The sequence below is a fragment of the Tribolium castaneum genome, chromosome 3 (assembly GCF_031307605.1).
Source record: "Tribolium castaneum strain GA2 chromosome 3, icTriCast1.1, whole genome shotgun sequence".
NCBI lineage: Eukaryota > Metazoa > Arthropoda > Insecta > Coleoptera > Tenebrionidae > Tribolium > Tribolium castaneum.
In genome coordinates, this window is record NC_087396.1 from 10,561,809 (window position 1) to 10,573,937 (window position 12,129).

Sequence of the window (12,129 nt, forward strand, 5' to 3'; positions counted from 1 at the left end):
TATGGATATAAATAACTTAAACACTCGTATTATTAAGTATATTAAAGATCTTATAGTGTCTCCTTTAACTCGTTTAATTAATTTTTGTATTACTACTTCTATTTTTCCAGACTGTCTAAAAATAGCTGTGGTAATACCACTTTTGAAACAAGGGGACGTTAACGTTGTTAATAACTATAGACCAATATCTTTACTTCCAATTTTTTCCAAAGTACTTGAAAAAGTCTTATACTTGCAATTAGTTCATCATTTTGAAGTCAATAATCTATTCACAGACAATCAATTTGGATTTAGACAAGGCCGAAATACAATTAGTGCAGTTACCAAATTTGTAAAATATATGACAGATTGTTTGGAAGAAGAAAGCTATGGTATAGGAACTTTTCTTGACCTCTCCAAGGCTTTTGACTGCGTTCATCACCACATTTTATTACGAAAATTATATTTTTATAACTTGCTACCTAGTAGTTGTAAAATGATAGCATCATTTTTAAGCAACAGATCACAGCTTGTAAGACACAAAGGTATTGACTCAGGCAAAAATCGTGTTGAATTAGGAGTGCCCCAAGGCTCTGTACTTGGGCCACTTCTTTTTATTATTTATATAAATGATTTTTCTTCATACATGGAAAATAAAAGTATACATTTTGCAGATGATACAACTCTAATGGAAAAAAACGAAAATCTGTCTACAGCGTTAAAAATCGTAGATGATGCACAGTCAAAGGCTTTGTCTTGGTTCGAATCCAATAAATTAACATTAAACAAAAATAAAACAAATACATTGGTTTTTTCATTAAAGAAAAAAATAGATTTTGTGGAAGGATCTACAAAATTTTTAGGAATTTTTCTTGACTCCTCATTGAGATTTAATACACATTCAGAAAAGGTTGCAAAATTACTTTGTAGTGGTATTTTTGCACTTCGCAATTTAAAAGATCAAGTTCCCCCTGAAACTCTAAAAACTGCATTTTATTCATTATGCCAGTGTCACATCAGTTATGGACTATTAGTATGGGGTCATTCTGCTTCCATTTCTACAATTTTCAGATTACAACGTCAAGCTATCCGTATAGTAGGAGGTCTAAAATATAGAGAAGACTGCAAATATGTTTTCAGGAATTTTAATATACTTACTGTTCCTTGTATGTATATTTATCAGTGTTTAAATTATATAAAATCTAACATAGAGAATTTTAAGTCACATAGTAACATTCACGAATATAGTACACGTCACAGAGATAAAATTTGCCTACACAGTGTTCGCTTAAAAAGCTCCGAAAACGGCACCGGAAACCTAGGAATAAAATTTTTTAATGCGTTGCCTGATGATATTGCTAAGCTAAAGACAAATAAATTTAAAAAGGTTATAAAAAGATACCTCTGTAAAAAAGCTTTTTACTCATATGATGAGTATTTTAATGATTTTAAATGTGATGTTATGTATTAACTTTGTATATATATATATATATATTATGTATGATGATTGTATTTTATGTCATTTATGTTCTTGGTAAGCCCTCTTATTGACTTGTGTTATGACCAGTATAGTCTTTAAACATTAATAAACATTATTATTATTATTATTATTATTATTACTTTACCAGACAGTATCCCGGCGCATCCACCATTTTTACAACTTGATGAAATTAAATTTATTCTTAATTTTGTCGATAGGCATATGAAAATATGCGCAACCAATAAACTTAATCACAAATCAAATCATTCGTAAACTATTTATTTAAAATTTAGAGCACAAACATGTACTTTCAGAAAACTAAAAGTGAGACTATTTGCTCCCGTGTTTGGTTTAAATACAGTCGCTGCAAATTGAGTTTCGTTGTGAACAACTTCAACAATAAAAAATATGTTAAAGCCATTACTAAATATGCAGTAAGGAATTTACGACAAAGAAACTTTACAAATTGCAGTTATTTCCCATTAAACTCAAACTCGACAAGAAACAACTTTGTAAGCAATAAGTAATTGCATTACTTCTTTAGTTGACTTAGTTATTTAGTTCAACTCGACGAATTAACAAGCTTATACTTGAGTTTCATAAACAGTGCCGTTGGCAGAGATTTACTTGCAATTTTGCAAAATTGATTGAAAAAATTGGATCAGATCGATGGAAACAGGCATTGAAAAAGTTAACAGCTTATAATTTTATTTGGAGAAGCGGGGCTTTTATTGCCGGCCCACAACAAAGAGTCATTACTATTAATGAGGTCCAATTTGTGGCGTATATCGTATTTCTACTCTGCTGCATACAGAAATTGGTTTTCTGTTGATTAACCGCCACACTTTACCCAAATTAAAATTATTCTCGCAACTAAAAAACGAGCGTCCATTGATCCCTCCCGCCGCTATCAAACGTTTTATTGTTTTTTGTTTAAGGGGGACTGAAAAGCCATCCCTAAAAGGCATGTCACGGAAATAAATGAGCTTTAAAAATTAAAGCACCGTCCTAAAAACTGTGCAATGGGGAAAAAATTCATTTAAATAAAACCCGCTTATTCAGAAATTTCTGTTATTATAGCAGTTTTTTTATCAAGAATAGTTGTAGTCATTTCGGGACTGCTCATCTTTATGGAGTAAAAGTTAAGCGGGTGGTTTAATATGCATGTGCAAATAAATTGGTTGCAGTAAAACATGTTGACGAGGTTGTAATCTAGAAACCAGATTCCCGGGTGCCCACTTTAACGTTGTCGCCATGTAATTTGTTTCCTGCTTGGTCGACTAAGCTATGGAAATTAACTGTGTAAATCTTGAAGGGTCCTCCTCGATTTTTCACCTAAAGATAGAACAATTCCGTCGGTTTGGGACCGAGTATAAATTAATTCCGGCGACCGTCTCCTATTCAAACAAACGATGCCCGAATTAAGCTTTAAAAGAGGAATCCCGGCAAATGTCGAAGAATTTTATCAGCGACGGTCTAATCACCTAATCCAAGACCAAATTTCTTACGTGATTATAACACTTATAACCGTATAATTAATTCACTGTTTACTAAAACAGCTATCACGGGTGAATAATATTATACTGTCGACGCCTGCTTACCGACTTGATTGATTAGAACACTATACCCAAATTCAAATTTTGCTTGAATTATTTCGCTCTAAAAGGATAATTAATTGAGCTTAGCCAACTTTTTCTATAAATTAAAGCACCCCGTAATTTATTGCACCCTCTTTTTGAAAAATAGGCGCATCCGCCACATTCTAACTCGCCTTATTTTAATTTAAAACCGGTAAATTGCTATTCTTTAGTTCGGTATTTTTAATTTTCTCTGTGATATTATCAGTAAACCATCAGTTATAAAAGCGGTTTTTTCTAGTTAAATTGATTACGAGTTTCGCGTGACCACTACATTTAAGTTTAGTCTGTTAAAGTTAAAACGGTCAATTATTGTATAAATACAACCACTTTAATACACAAAATACACAAAAAGAAAATTTTAACCATATTGAAGACAAATATTTTATTTTAAACTCATGCATAGTGTAATAAAGAGTTCTAACAATTTTTTCATTTACAGAAAGTGTAAAGCAGTGATATAATAATTGTAAAAAAATATAAAAACAGTAAAAAAATTACTGACAAACTATTGAGAATTTGCAAATTCTCTAGACGCCAGTCGATTCCCCAGATCATTTACTGAGAAATATCATAACCCAAAAACTGAAAATAGAGCTAAACGGTTTATTCCAGTAACTTCTACGTCTCATTTTACGCATTATACTAGTTTTTCAAAAAAGAAAAAAATAATAAAATTTTTTGCCTAAAATTTGAAAAGGTTACCTTCACAAATAATAAAATTAAAATTATTTTTTTAAATAGTTTTAGCAAAGTTTTGTGTCTTTACAACTCTCACGAGTTCTAGAGCTTTTTAGAGCTAAACGGTTTATTCCAGTAACTTCTACGTCTCATTTTACGTATTATACTAGTTTTTCAAAAAATAAAAAAATAATAAAAATTTTTGCCTAAAATTAAATAATAATAAATAAATAATAAATAATAATAATAAATAATAAATAATAATAATAAATCACAAATAATAAAATTAAAATTATTTTTTTAAAATTGTTTTAGCAAAGTTGTTTGTCTTTACAACCCTTCCGAGTCCTTAAAAGTACCAAAAAATTATTTGCTTCCATTTTTTGATGATTAATTTTTTCAATTTTTGTCAAGATTTTGGTCGGATTTTGGTACTCTGAACATTTACCGATAATAAACATAATATTATTATCGTTAAAAAGCTCTTTTACTTATCTAACTTTTTCAAAAAAAATCATCTTTCTCCGATTTATAGTTTTTAAGAAAAATGCAAACGAAGACAAAAATAAATTAAATAAAAAAATTTATAACTTAAAAACTATTAGGAATTTACAAATTTTCTTGACGCCAATCGATTCCTCGAATCATTTTGCATAGATTTACATCAAAACAGTTCTACTTATTCGAACCATAATTAAAAAAAAATGTTATAGTATTAGGAACGGTGTAACAGGCAACCTGCTAGAAAAACAAAAAAATTAAAATTAAGCGTTTTGAAATTTTTTTTTTCTAGTTTCTCTTTTTTGTATTTCGCATTGCTAGACCAAAAACCGTTCTGTTTATTATCCTTGCAGCAGTTGCTAAAGCGATAAACTTCTAAACTGCAGATTATTATTCATCCTTTTATTTTTGAAACTTTAACTGGGGCATTCATACGTGATGATGTTTACAATAGTGATTTCCTCGGCGGTTGTTGTTGCTCGCACGGTAAACATCTCATTAATTATTTGGATCCATAATAATCCAAAGTTCCTGTTAGATTAAGTAGATAATTTCGCGAACGAGTTTTTCCACTCGCATTCGGCATAATATGAAACCACTGTCCTTAGGCGCAATGAAACATGTTCGCCCCTCGTAGCCGTATTAGAATTAAAGCCCTGCCAAAATGAGTGTCCCGCTCCCAAGGGGGATGTTGACGCTGGCTGTGTCCATTCTACTTCCAGTAACCAAGTGGAGATTAGGGTTCTCCCACAACCCAAGCGCCCGCTTTAGGCAGGTAATCAATGCCGCAATTATTAGATGCATACGTCAGATTTGGTTTGTCAGGTTTAATAAAACTGTCCATCCTTTGTCGTCGCTATCGGGATGAATAGTATGAAATCTGCGAATTCGCGTCGGCTGAAATGCATCACCGGGCCCAAGGGAAATTTATTATGGGTTTGCAGAAATGGAAAACATTTTGCGCAAATAATGGTAAGCTACCGGTTTCATAAATCACGGCAAATATCCAAAAAATAATCACTTTTCGATAGCACCGCGATAAATCCAGTTTAGTACATATCTTTTTAAAATTTAAAATATGCCAGATGCTGGGAACCCGAATTACATCTCCAGCCCCACTGTTTTGTGTTGGCTTTTTGCGGGCTAAAGTAACAAGACGATTTTTTGTGATTTATTGCTCACACTAACACGCTGTTGCCCTTTGGTTTCCGGCCCTAAATCAAGGCAAATCAGAATATTAAAAAACTTTCAGAAATAAACATGTCGAAGTTTCACGAATGTGGCGTTCCCGGGAAATATACGGCAAGGATTGGGCTGATGTGGGGGAAAATAATTGCAAAGGTCCTTATTACGCCCGGAAATAAATTGCGGTCACATTTATGGACAATAAACCCAAATCTTCCGCGCAAATAAAATTATAATGAAATGTTTTGTAAGTGCGCGATGGAAAGTCGCTATAAATCAAATTGGCTTCGACAAGCAATTAAGGATGATAACGTTCCTCCGACCGTTTCAGCCTCAGAACATAGGGGCGTTCCGCACATTAGAACCGAGATAATACACTTTATATCTGGTCCAAGAACATTTATATGTCGCTAGAGAATCATACACTTCTTTCCCTGGATTTACGATCTTATAGAATTTAGACTGTTATTGAGAAAAATCTTATGGCTCCGCACAAAATCCACATAATATTTAAACACTACATTCGAAATTATTTCCGGGGCCATCACGCCAGAGAAGGCAGCAAAAATTGACAACGTATTTTATTTAGTTGTTTGAAACCGGGCCGCGATTACATCTACTCGAATGTAATTGCAAATAAAATTTGCATCCGAATGCTGGAAGCTCAGCGAGAAATTATTTTCACTTTGCTAAAGCCAAACATCAATTCCATGCACAGAAAGCCGGCTATTTAACTGAGATAAGCGTGATGGTGCGTGACTGGATATCAAGAAGCCAGCTCAGAGATACGTTTGGATCTCGGAGATTAGTCGTTTACATGCAGATATGACAAGAGTAGATCGGAAGTACAAATAATACTTGCAGACTTGAACCGAAGACACATGTACGAATATTGGCGAGGGGTTCGCACTGGCCTTATCAGATTACGTGGGTAGCAGGGCAGTCACAAGGAAAATTAAGTTGCTATCTTTTAAATCCCGCCCTTCACGCTGCGGCAAACTAGACTCCTTTCAGCTCAGATGGTATTTGCTTAAAAGACTCAGCTTCCTCGAGATACACCAGGAAATAGCCACAGAATACTCCAAGTTCATGCAAAACTATAATTCTCTACGCAATATTCTGATACGAAAACGTTCACATTTATAATTCAAAAATATACCGCTTGCCATTTTATATCAATCCCGCATAAATCTTTCAGACCAATAGTTTACATCTGACAGCTCTTTTTATCAACCTTTTTTTAACATATTGCCTGTGCTGTGGCAAGTATTTATCATCGTATTCATATGTAATTTCTACCAAACTCAATAGCTTTAGTTTAACTGAAGAAAACAAAATTATCGAAAAATGTATATCAATATCCCTGTAGTACGCTGTCCCTTGCAGTTACATAATCTCGACATTGACAAGGGTAGATCCGAAGTTAAAAGGGTTGCTTAGTATCTATTATCAGTAAATTTTGGATAAGTGACGTATTCGATATTCAAATTAACTGTTGATTGTATCAAAATATTTTGCATTTTGTTGCTGAATAATTTATTTAATTGTATTCATCTAAAAACATACGAGCGACCAAAGCAATTAATTGTAATAATTTATATTATTCTAAACCTAAATCACTGTTAAATGTACAGTTATTATAATAATGTTGGAAATTGTGATTTATAATAGCTAATAGCGAAAAATTAAATTAAAAGTATGCAAGGTTTTTTCGTTTGTATTATTTAGAAGCTACTTTGTGCAATTATGTAATTAATCAGGTTTTGTAACTTTGTATTGAATTTGTTTAATCCGTCGAAATTTCCTTTGGCCACGTAGTCCGGTCATTCATCGTGCGGTTCAATTTGCCTTTAATCACGTGAGAGTCAGAAGCGATCTCCCGAATTCTAATATTGAAAGTTGTCGAGAAGCAAAGGCTTTAGCTTACACTTGAAAGTTTTTAATTAAAGTATCAGAGTGGAAGATAATCTTCTTTCGCTTATGAATGCAGCTCGGAGTTGGTGTAAAAATTCATTTTCAACTACAATTAAATAAATAATGGAGGCTGTCAAGTAACGTAAGCACTTGGCTGTGGCAATTTAAACGTATATAAATATAATTTTGGACACAATGGAAAAGTTGGGCGTTTTCCGAGATAACCATCTCTTGACGTGCTTCATTTAAATATACGGCTCTATTTCAGGTCTCATCCGAAACAATAAAAGGGTCGTTTCCTCAACCTTGTTGGGTTTTCTCTGTAAACAATGCATTTCGCTAAAACACGCTCCATTTAAGTGAAACTGCATTGTTCTTCATGACCGTCCTGATTCGAACGGAAAGCCGCTGAAAAAGGAAAGATTTTTCACGAGTCCCGCAGGTCTCCAGTCGATTAATAAACGCATGTGGGTTTCGCCTAAGCCTCACCCCAGCGCAATCAATACACTCATATTCATATTGTCACAACCCATATAACAGGATGTAAATGGTTGCGGATGTAGACCATCATTTCCATTTAAATGGAGTCTCGTAGCCGCGGTTATTGCCGAGGCCTTTCTTCTTCTTTTGCAGCCACATTTCAAGTTCCGACACCAGCACAATTCTACACTTGACAAATAGTTCGGGGAATCAGATATGCAGATGCCTTCCAATTCTTAAGAAATAAAGCTTCCGTGGTAGCTTGTGGGAATTTTACTTAGGACGTAATTGACTTGCTCTCGACTGGCTTGTCTCGTGGTTTATTAACCCGCCCACTGGCAGTGGAATGCACGCAACAAAATTAAAAATTACCAGAAATGCGAAAAATTCGCTTTATTTCATGTAATCGGAGTCACTATAACTCGGCTTGTAATTTCATCAAGCGGAGTTTCCTTACCGCAGTATAATTCAATAACTAGACTGCATTACTCCAGGTTACTAATATTGCACGAGTGAAGCAAATTAAAGTTGGTACTTTAATAATTACTTTTCGGAACACGTTACGAGACCGAGACAAACTAAGAGATCTTAACTCCACCAGTCACAATTTTAGATTAATTATTTCAAATTTTAACCAAGCTCCTAAATGATTAAAAGCAGCGAGTTTTACTACAAGATGTTACGAACTAATTTATTTTTGTCATTATCAGTTGTTTGAAATAAGTTATTTATAAAATTAGTTGTGCAAAACGTAATAACCGTATTTTTGGATTAAGAAAAAAATCTTGTATAAATGTTGATGTTAAGTTTGTCGGATTTTAGGTTTTCTTATTGAAGACCCAAGCTTGAGCCGTCTTAAAAACTCAAGACTTTAGTGTAAGATTGCAAAATAATATTTTATTATCTTAGGTATAGTTTAATATGTTCTGCTTATTTACAGAGATAAATGTAGCTAATTGAAAAAAAACACGGAAATAGTTGCAAAACTAATACTTTTATAATTATAAATATATTTACATTATTATATTGATTAACTGATTTCAAATCTAAATTAATTAAGCAGTTGCATTAAATCACGAATGAATCCAAATGGGCCAATCATATCCAAAATGTAGTTATGAATGAATTAAAAAATCGAAAATGATTGGTTTTCTCCGTAATTATGATGGCCGACCTCAAGCGACCCAATCACAACTTACAATGCTTACAAATTTTACAATTAGCATACGCTAATTCATTCTTACTGATGAGTCTCTCTTTGTCGCATCCACATCCTCATTCATGTCTTGACCTAGCACTTGATGTTGGAGGATTTTTTACAGAAAATTGACAAAATTGGGTCATTGGGAGGAAATAACTAGTGATTACTGAATCGTAACTCTTTTATTTGAATCACAAAAGATTTGTTAGAAAATTTGCTTTGAAGAAACCATGTCAAAAATCATCGCGCATGCGCTTGCTCTTTCCAGATTTGACATTTTGCACTTCAAAAATGTTTAGAAACCGTTTAGAAAACGACAAAAACTGTGTGGAAACTGTCCCAAGTAACTCGAAATTGTATTTCCATGTAATTAAAAACAATACTTATTGTTTTATTTTTAGTAAATTGGAAGAAATTTATTTTGTAAGAAGCTTTGACCTGGAAAGGCGGTGAAGGTGTCATGAAAGAAGTCGCTGACATTTATTTCGAGCATTTCTGTTCCATTTCAATATAGATACCTCCAGTCGTGTAGTAAATGTGGTCTTTAAGGCCGGATATTACATGCAGTGAGTTCGATTTCCTCTTCTAGTTTTACTTATTTTAAGTGCATCTAACAAGCAGCGAAGCATGCTTTCGGCGGTGAAATATGCAGCTGGGAATCGACACAATAGGAAATATTCCGGACGGAATAGTGCTTCGGAATTATTTTCAATCTTTCAACCAGCAATACCGTGATGAAGTTTCTGGGAAGAAAAGAGAATCGGTTTACAAGCATAAATAATCCGGTTATTTGCTTGTGCTCGAATTTAGTCAAGTTAATTGTCAATATCTCGTGCTCGGGGAATGCTTTTTGTTTGGTTTGGAATCATATTAATGAGTTGGAATGAAAGCAAGTTCTTACTCTAGTTGAACAATAATTGATTAAGTGGAAAGTCGCTTTAGAAATGCGACTGTAGCTTTATACACAATAAAGTTCGAGCCGGCAAGTTTCTATGAAGGGATTTTAGCCTCCCGACTGGAAGAATTGAGGTTTGGAAAATTGAAAATATAACAACACTGTCTTGGGTTGCACTTTCCCAAACCCGGCCCTCTTCATTAAGCCGCTTGCTGACTAACTACAAAGCAGGTGTCGTCTTTCTCGTCATTTACAGCACGTAACCAAACTCAGTGCGTTGTTTTTAAGACGTTGTTTGAATTTAATTCCCACAGGGCATTTAAACTTCCAATGCCACAATACCTATTATAGACAACTTTGGCGTAAACTTTGCCTTGTCCACCATTTCTAGTTAATTTTCTAATACCGTTGTAAAATCACTGTATTCACACAACTACATTAGCTTTTACCTGTTTGAGTATTGAGTAAATAAACTAATTAATACACAAACTACAATACGTTCAAAGATAAAAGACGAACACAGATCTCAAATGATTTCATTTAGTTCCAATAAACTATTACATGGCAGTATTTGTAACTTCGCATGTAATAATAAATGTTCTACCAGCTGTGTCAGTGGACTGTGGTTAATAAAGCGACTATTTATTAATTTGTACAAGTCTTCAAGTTAAATGTATTAATCAAAATCAATAAAAAAATTAAAATTACGTATGTACTTTTTTAATTTCTTATAAACGTTTTCAGCATTTTCCTATTTAATCCTTACTTCGTGACAGAAGTTTTGAATCCACCCTCCAGTATTTATAATTCATTTACTGAAAAACCCGCATCACATTTATCCATTCACATTATTTAACTTAAAAGGATCACATAAAATATTCCACATTATGGCATCAGCGGATATTTACGCTACCTAAATTTAAAAATCTTCCTGAAACATTGTATTTTTCGCATTAAAATGTATCGTATTATTACATACATAAAATCTATTAGCTCCTACGTAACAATATAAGCCATTATGTATGTTTTTAAAAAATTATTTAATTTTTTTATGAAATTAACTTTCCAAATTTTCGGTCGAGTCAGGTCAGAAATGGTCATCTACCTCACAAAAATTTAACTAAGTAACAAGAATTTTTAGTAGTTTTAGTTATGTTTCACCTTTACGTTCATCTCTTTTTCTCTCAAAACAAAAAGTATTTTTCCTTTATTAGGATGTGCTCTTACGTTTACAATTTAGCGCCTTTACGTACTTTTACCCTTTGCCGCATTATTTTCTTATTTCTGTCAATTTTATGCTCGGCTTTACGTTTATACGTCTATGTGTTCTCTCAATCTCTTATTTTTGTTTACGTGTTGTTTCACTTACCTTTTCTACACTTTTTTTCATAGAAAAATTGACCTCCCCCGTCGTAAGTGGCGCTTATACCACTGAGCCATCAGGCCCCAGGTACTAACCGTCTTTTGCAGATATTTTAACATAAACTTTTTAAATAAATCAACATTACAAACTATATAATTGCAATAATTCACCTAAAACGCAAATGGATTCAGTTCAAAAGTTGGCGAATTAGCTCGAGAAAACATTTTCTTTCACCAGATTTCATCAAAAGATGCCGGACATATAAGTTGATTCTACGATTTTAAAATTGTTTTTACCTTTTTTGTGACTTTCAGCACGTTTTAGACCGAAAATGGACATAAGTTCTCCAAAAATCACCAACCATGATTTTTATTAACAATGTAATGTTTTTCGGGACTTTACTAAACAAACTCAGTTAACTAAAAATTTTTAGAGATAAATTAAATATTTTTGAAGTTATGTTTCTTCTTTACGTTCTTTTTTTCCGTCAAAACAAAAGGTATTTTCCCTTTATTAGGATGTGCTCTTACGTTTACAATTTTGTGCCTTTGCGTACTTCTACCTTTTGCCGCATTATTTTCTTATTTCTGTCAGTTTTATTCTCCGCTTTACGTTTATAGTCTGTGTGTTCTCTCAATCTCTTATTTTTGTTTACGTGTTGTTTCACTTACCTTTTCAACACTTTTTTTCATAGAAAAATTGTCGCCTTGATCCGGGTTCGAACACCCGACCTCCCCCGTAGTAAGTGGCGCTTATACCACTGGTCCACCAGGGCCCCAGGAACTGACCGTCTTTTGCAGATAATTTAACACA

At 33.3% G+C, this 12,129-nt stretch overlaps 1 long non-coding RNA gene across 1 annotated transcript; it reads left to right on the top strand.

Moving 5' to 3' along the window:
- The first annotated feature begins 8,956 nt into the window (after nt 1-8,956).
- On the top strand, nt 8,957-10,660 carry LOC135265712 (uncharacterized). The gene is made up of 2 exons (XR_010333513.1): nt 8,957-9,401; nt 9,460-10,660. It is a non-coding gene; the product is annotated as an uncharacterized LOC135265712 (long non-coding RNA).
- The last annotated feature ends 1,469 nt before the right edge of the window (nt 10,661-12,129 follow it).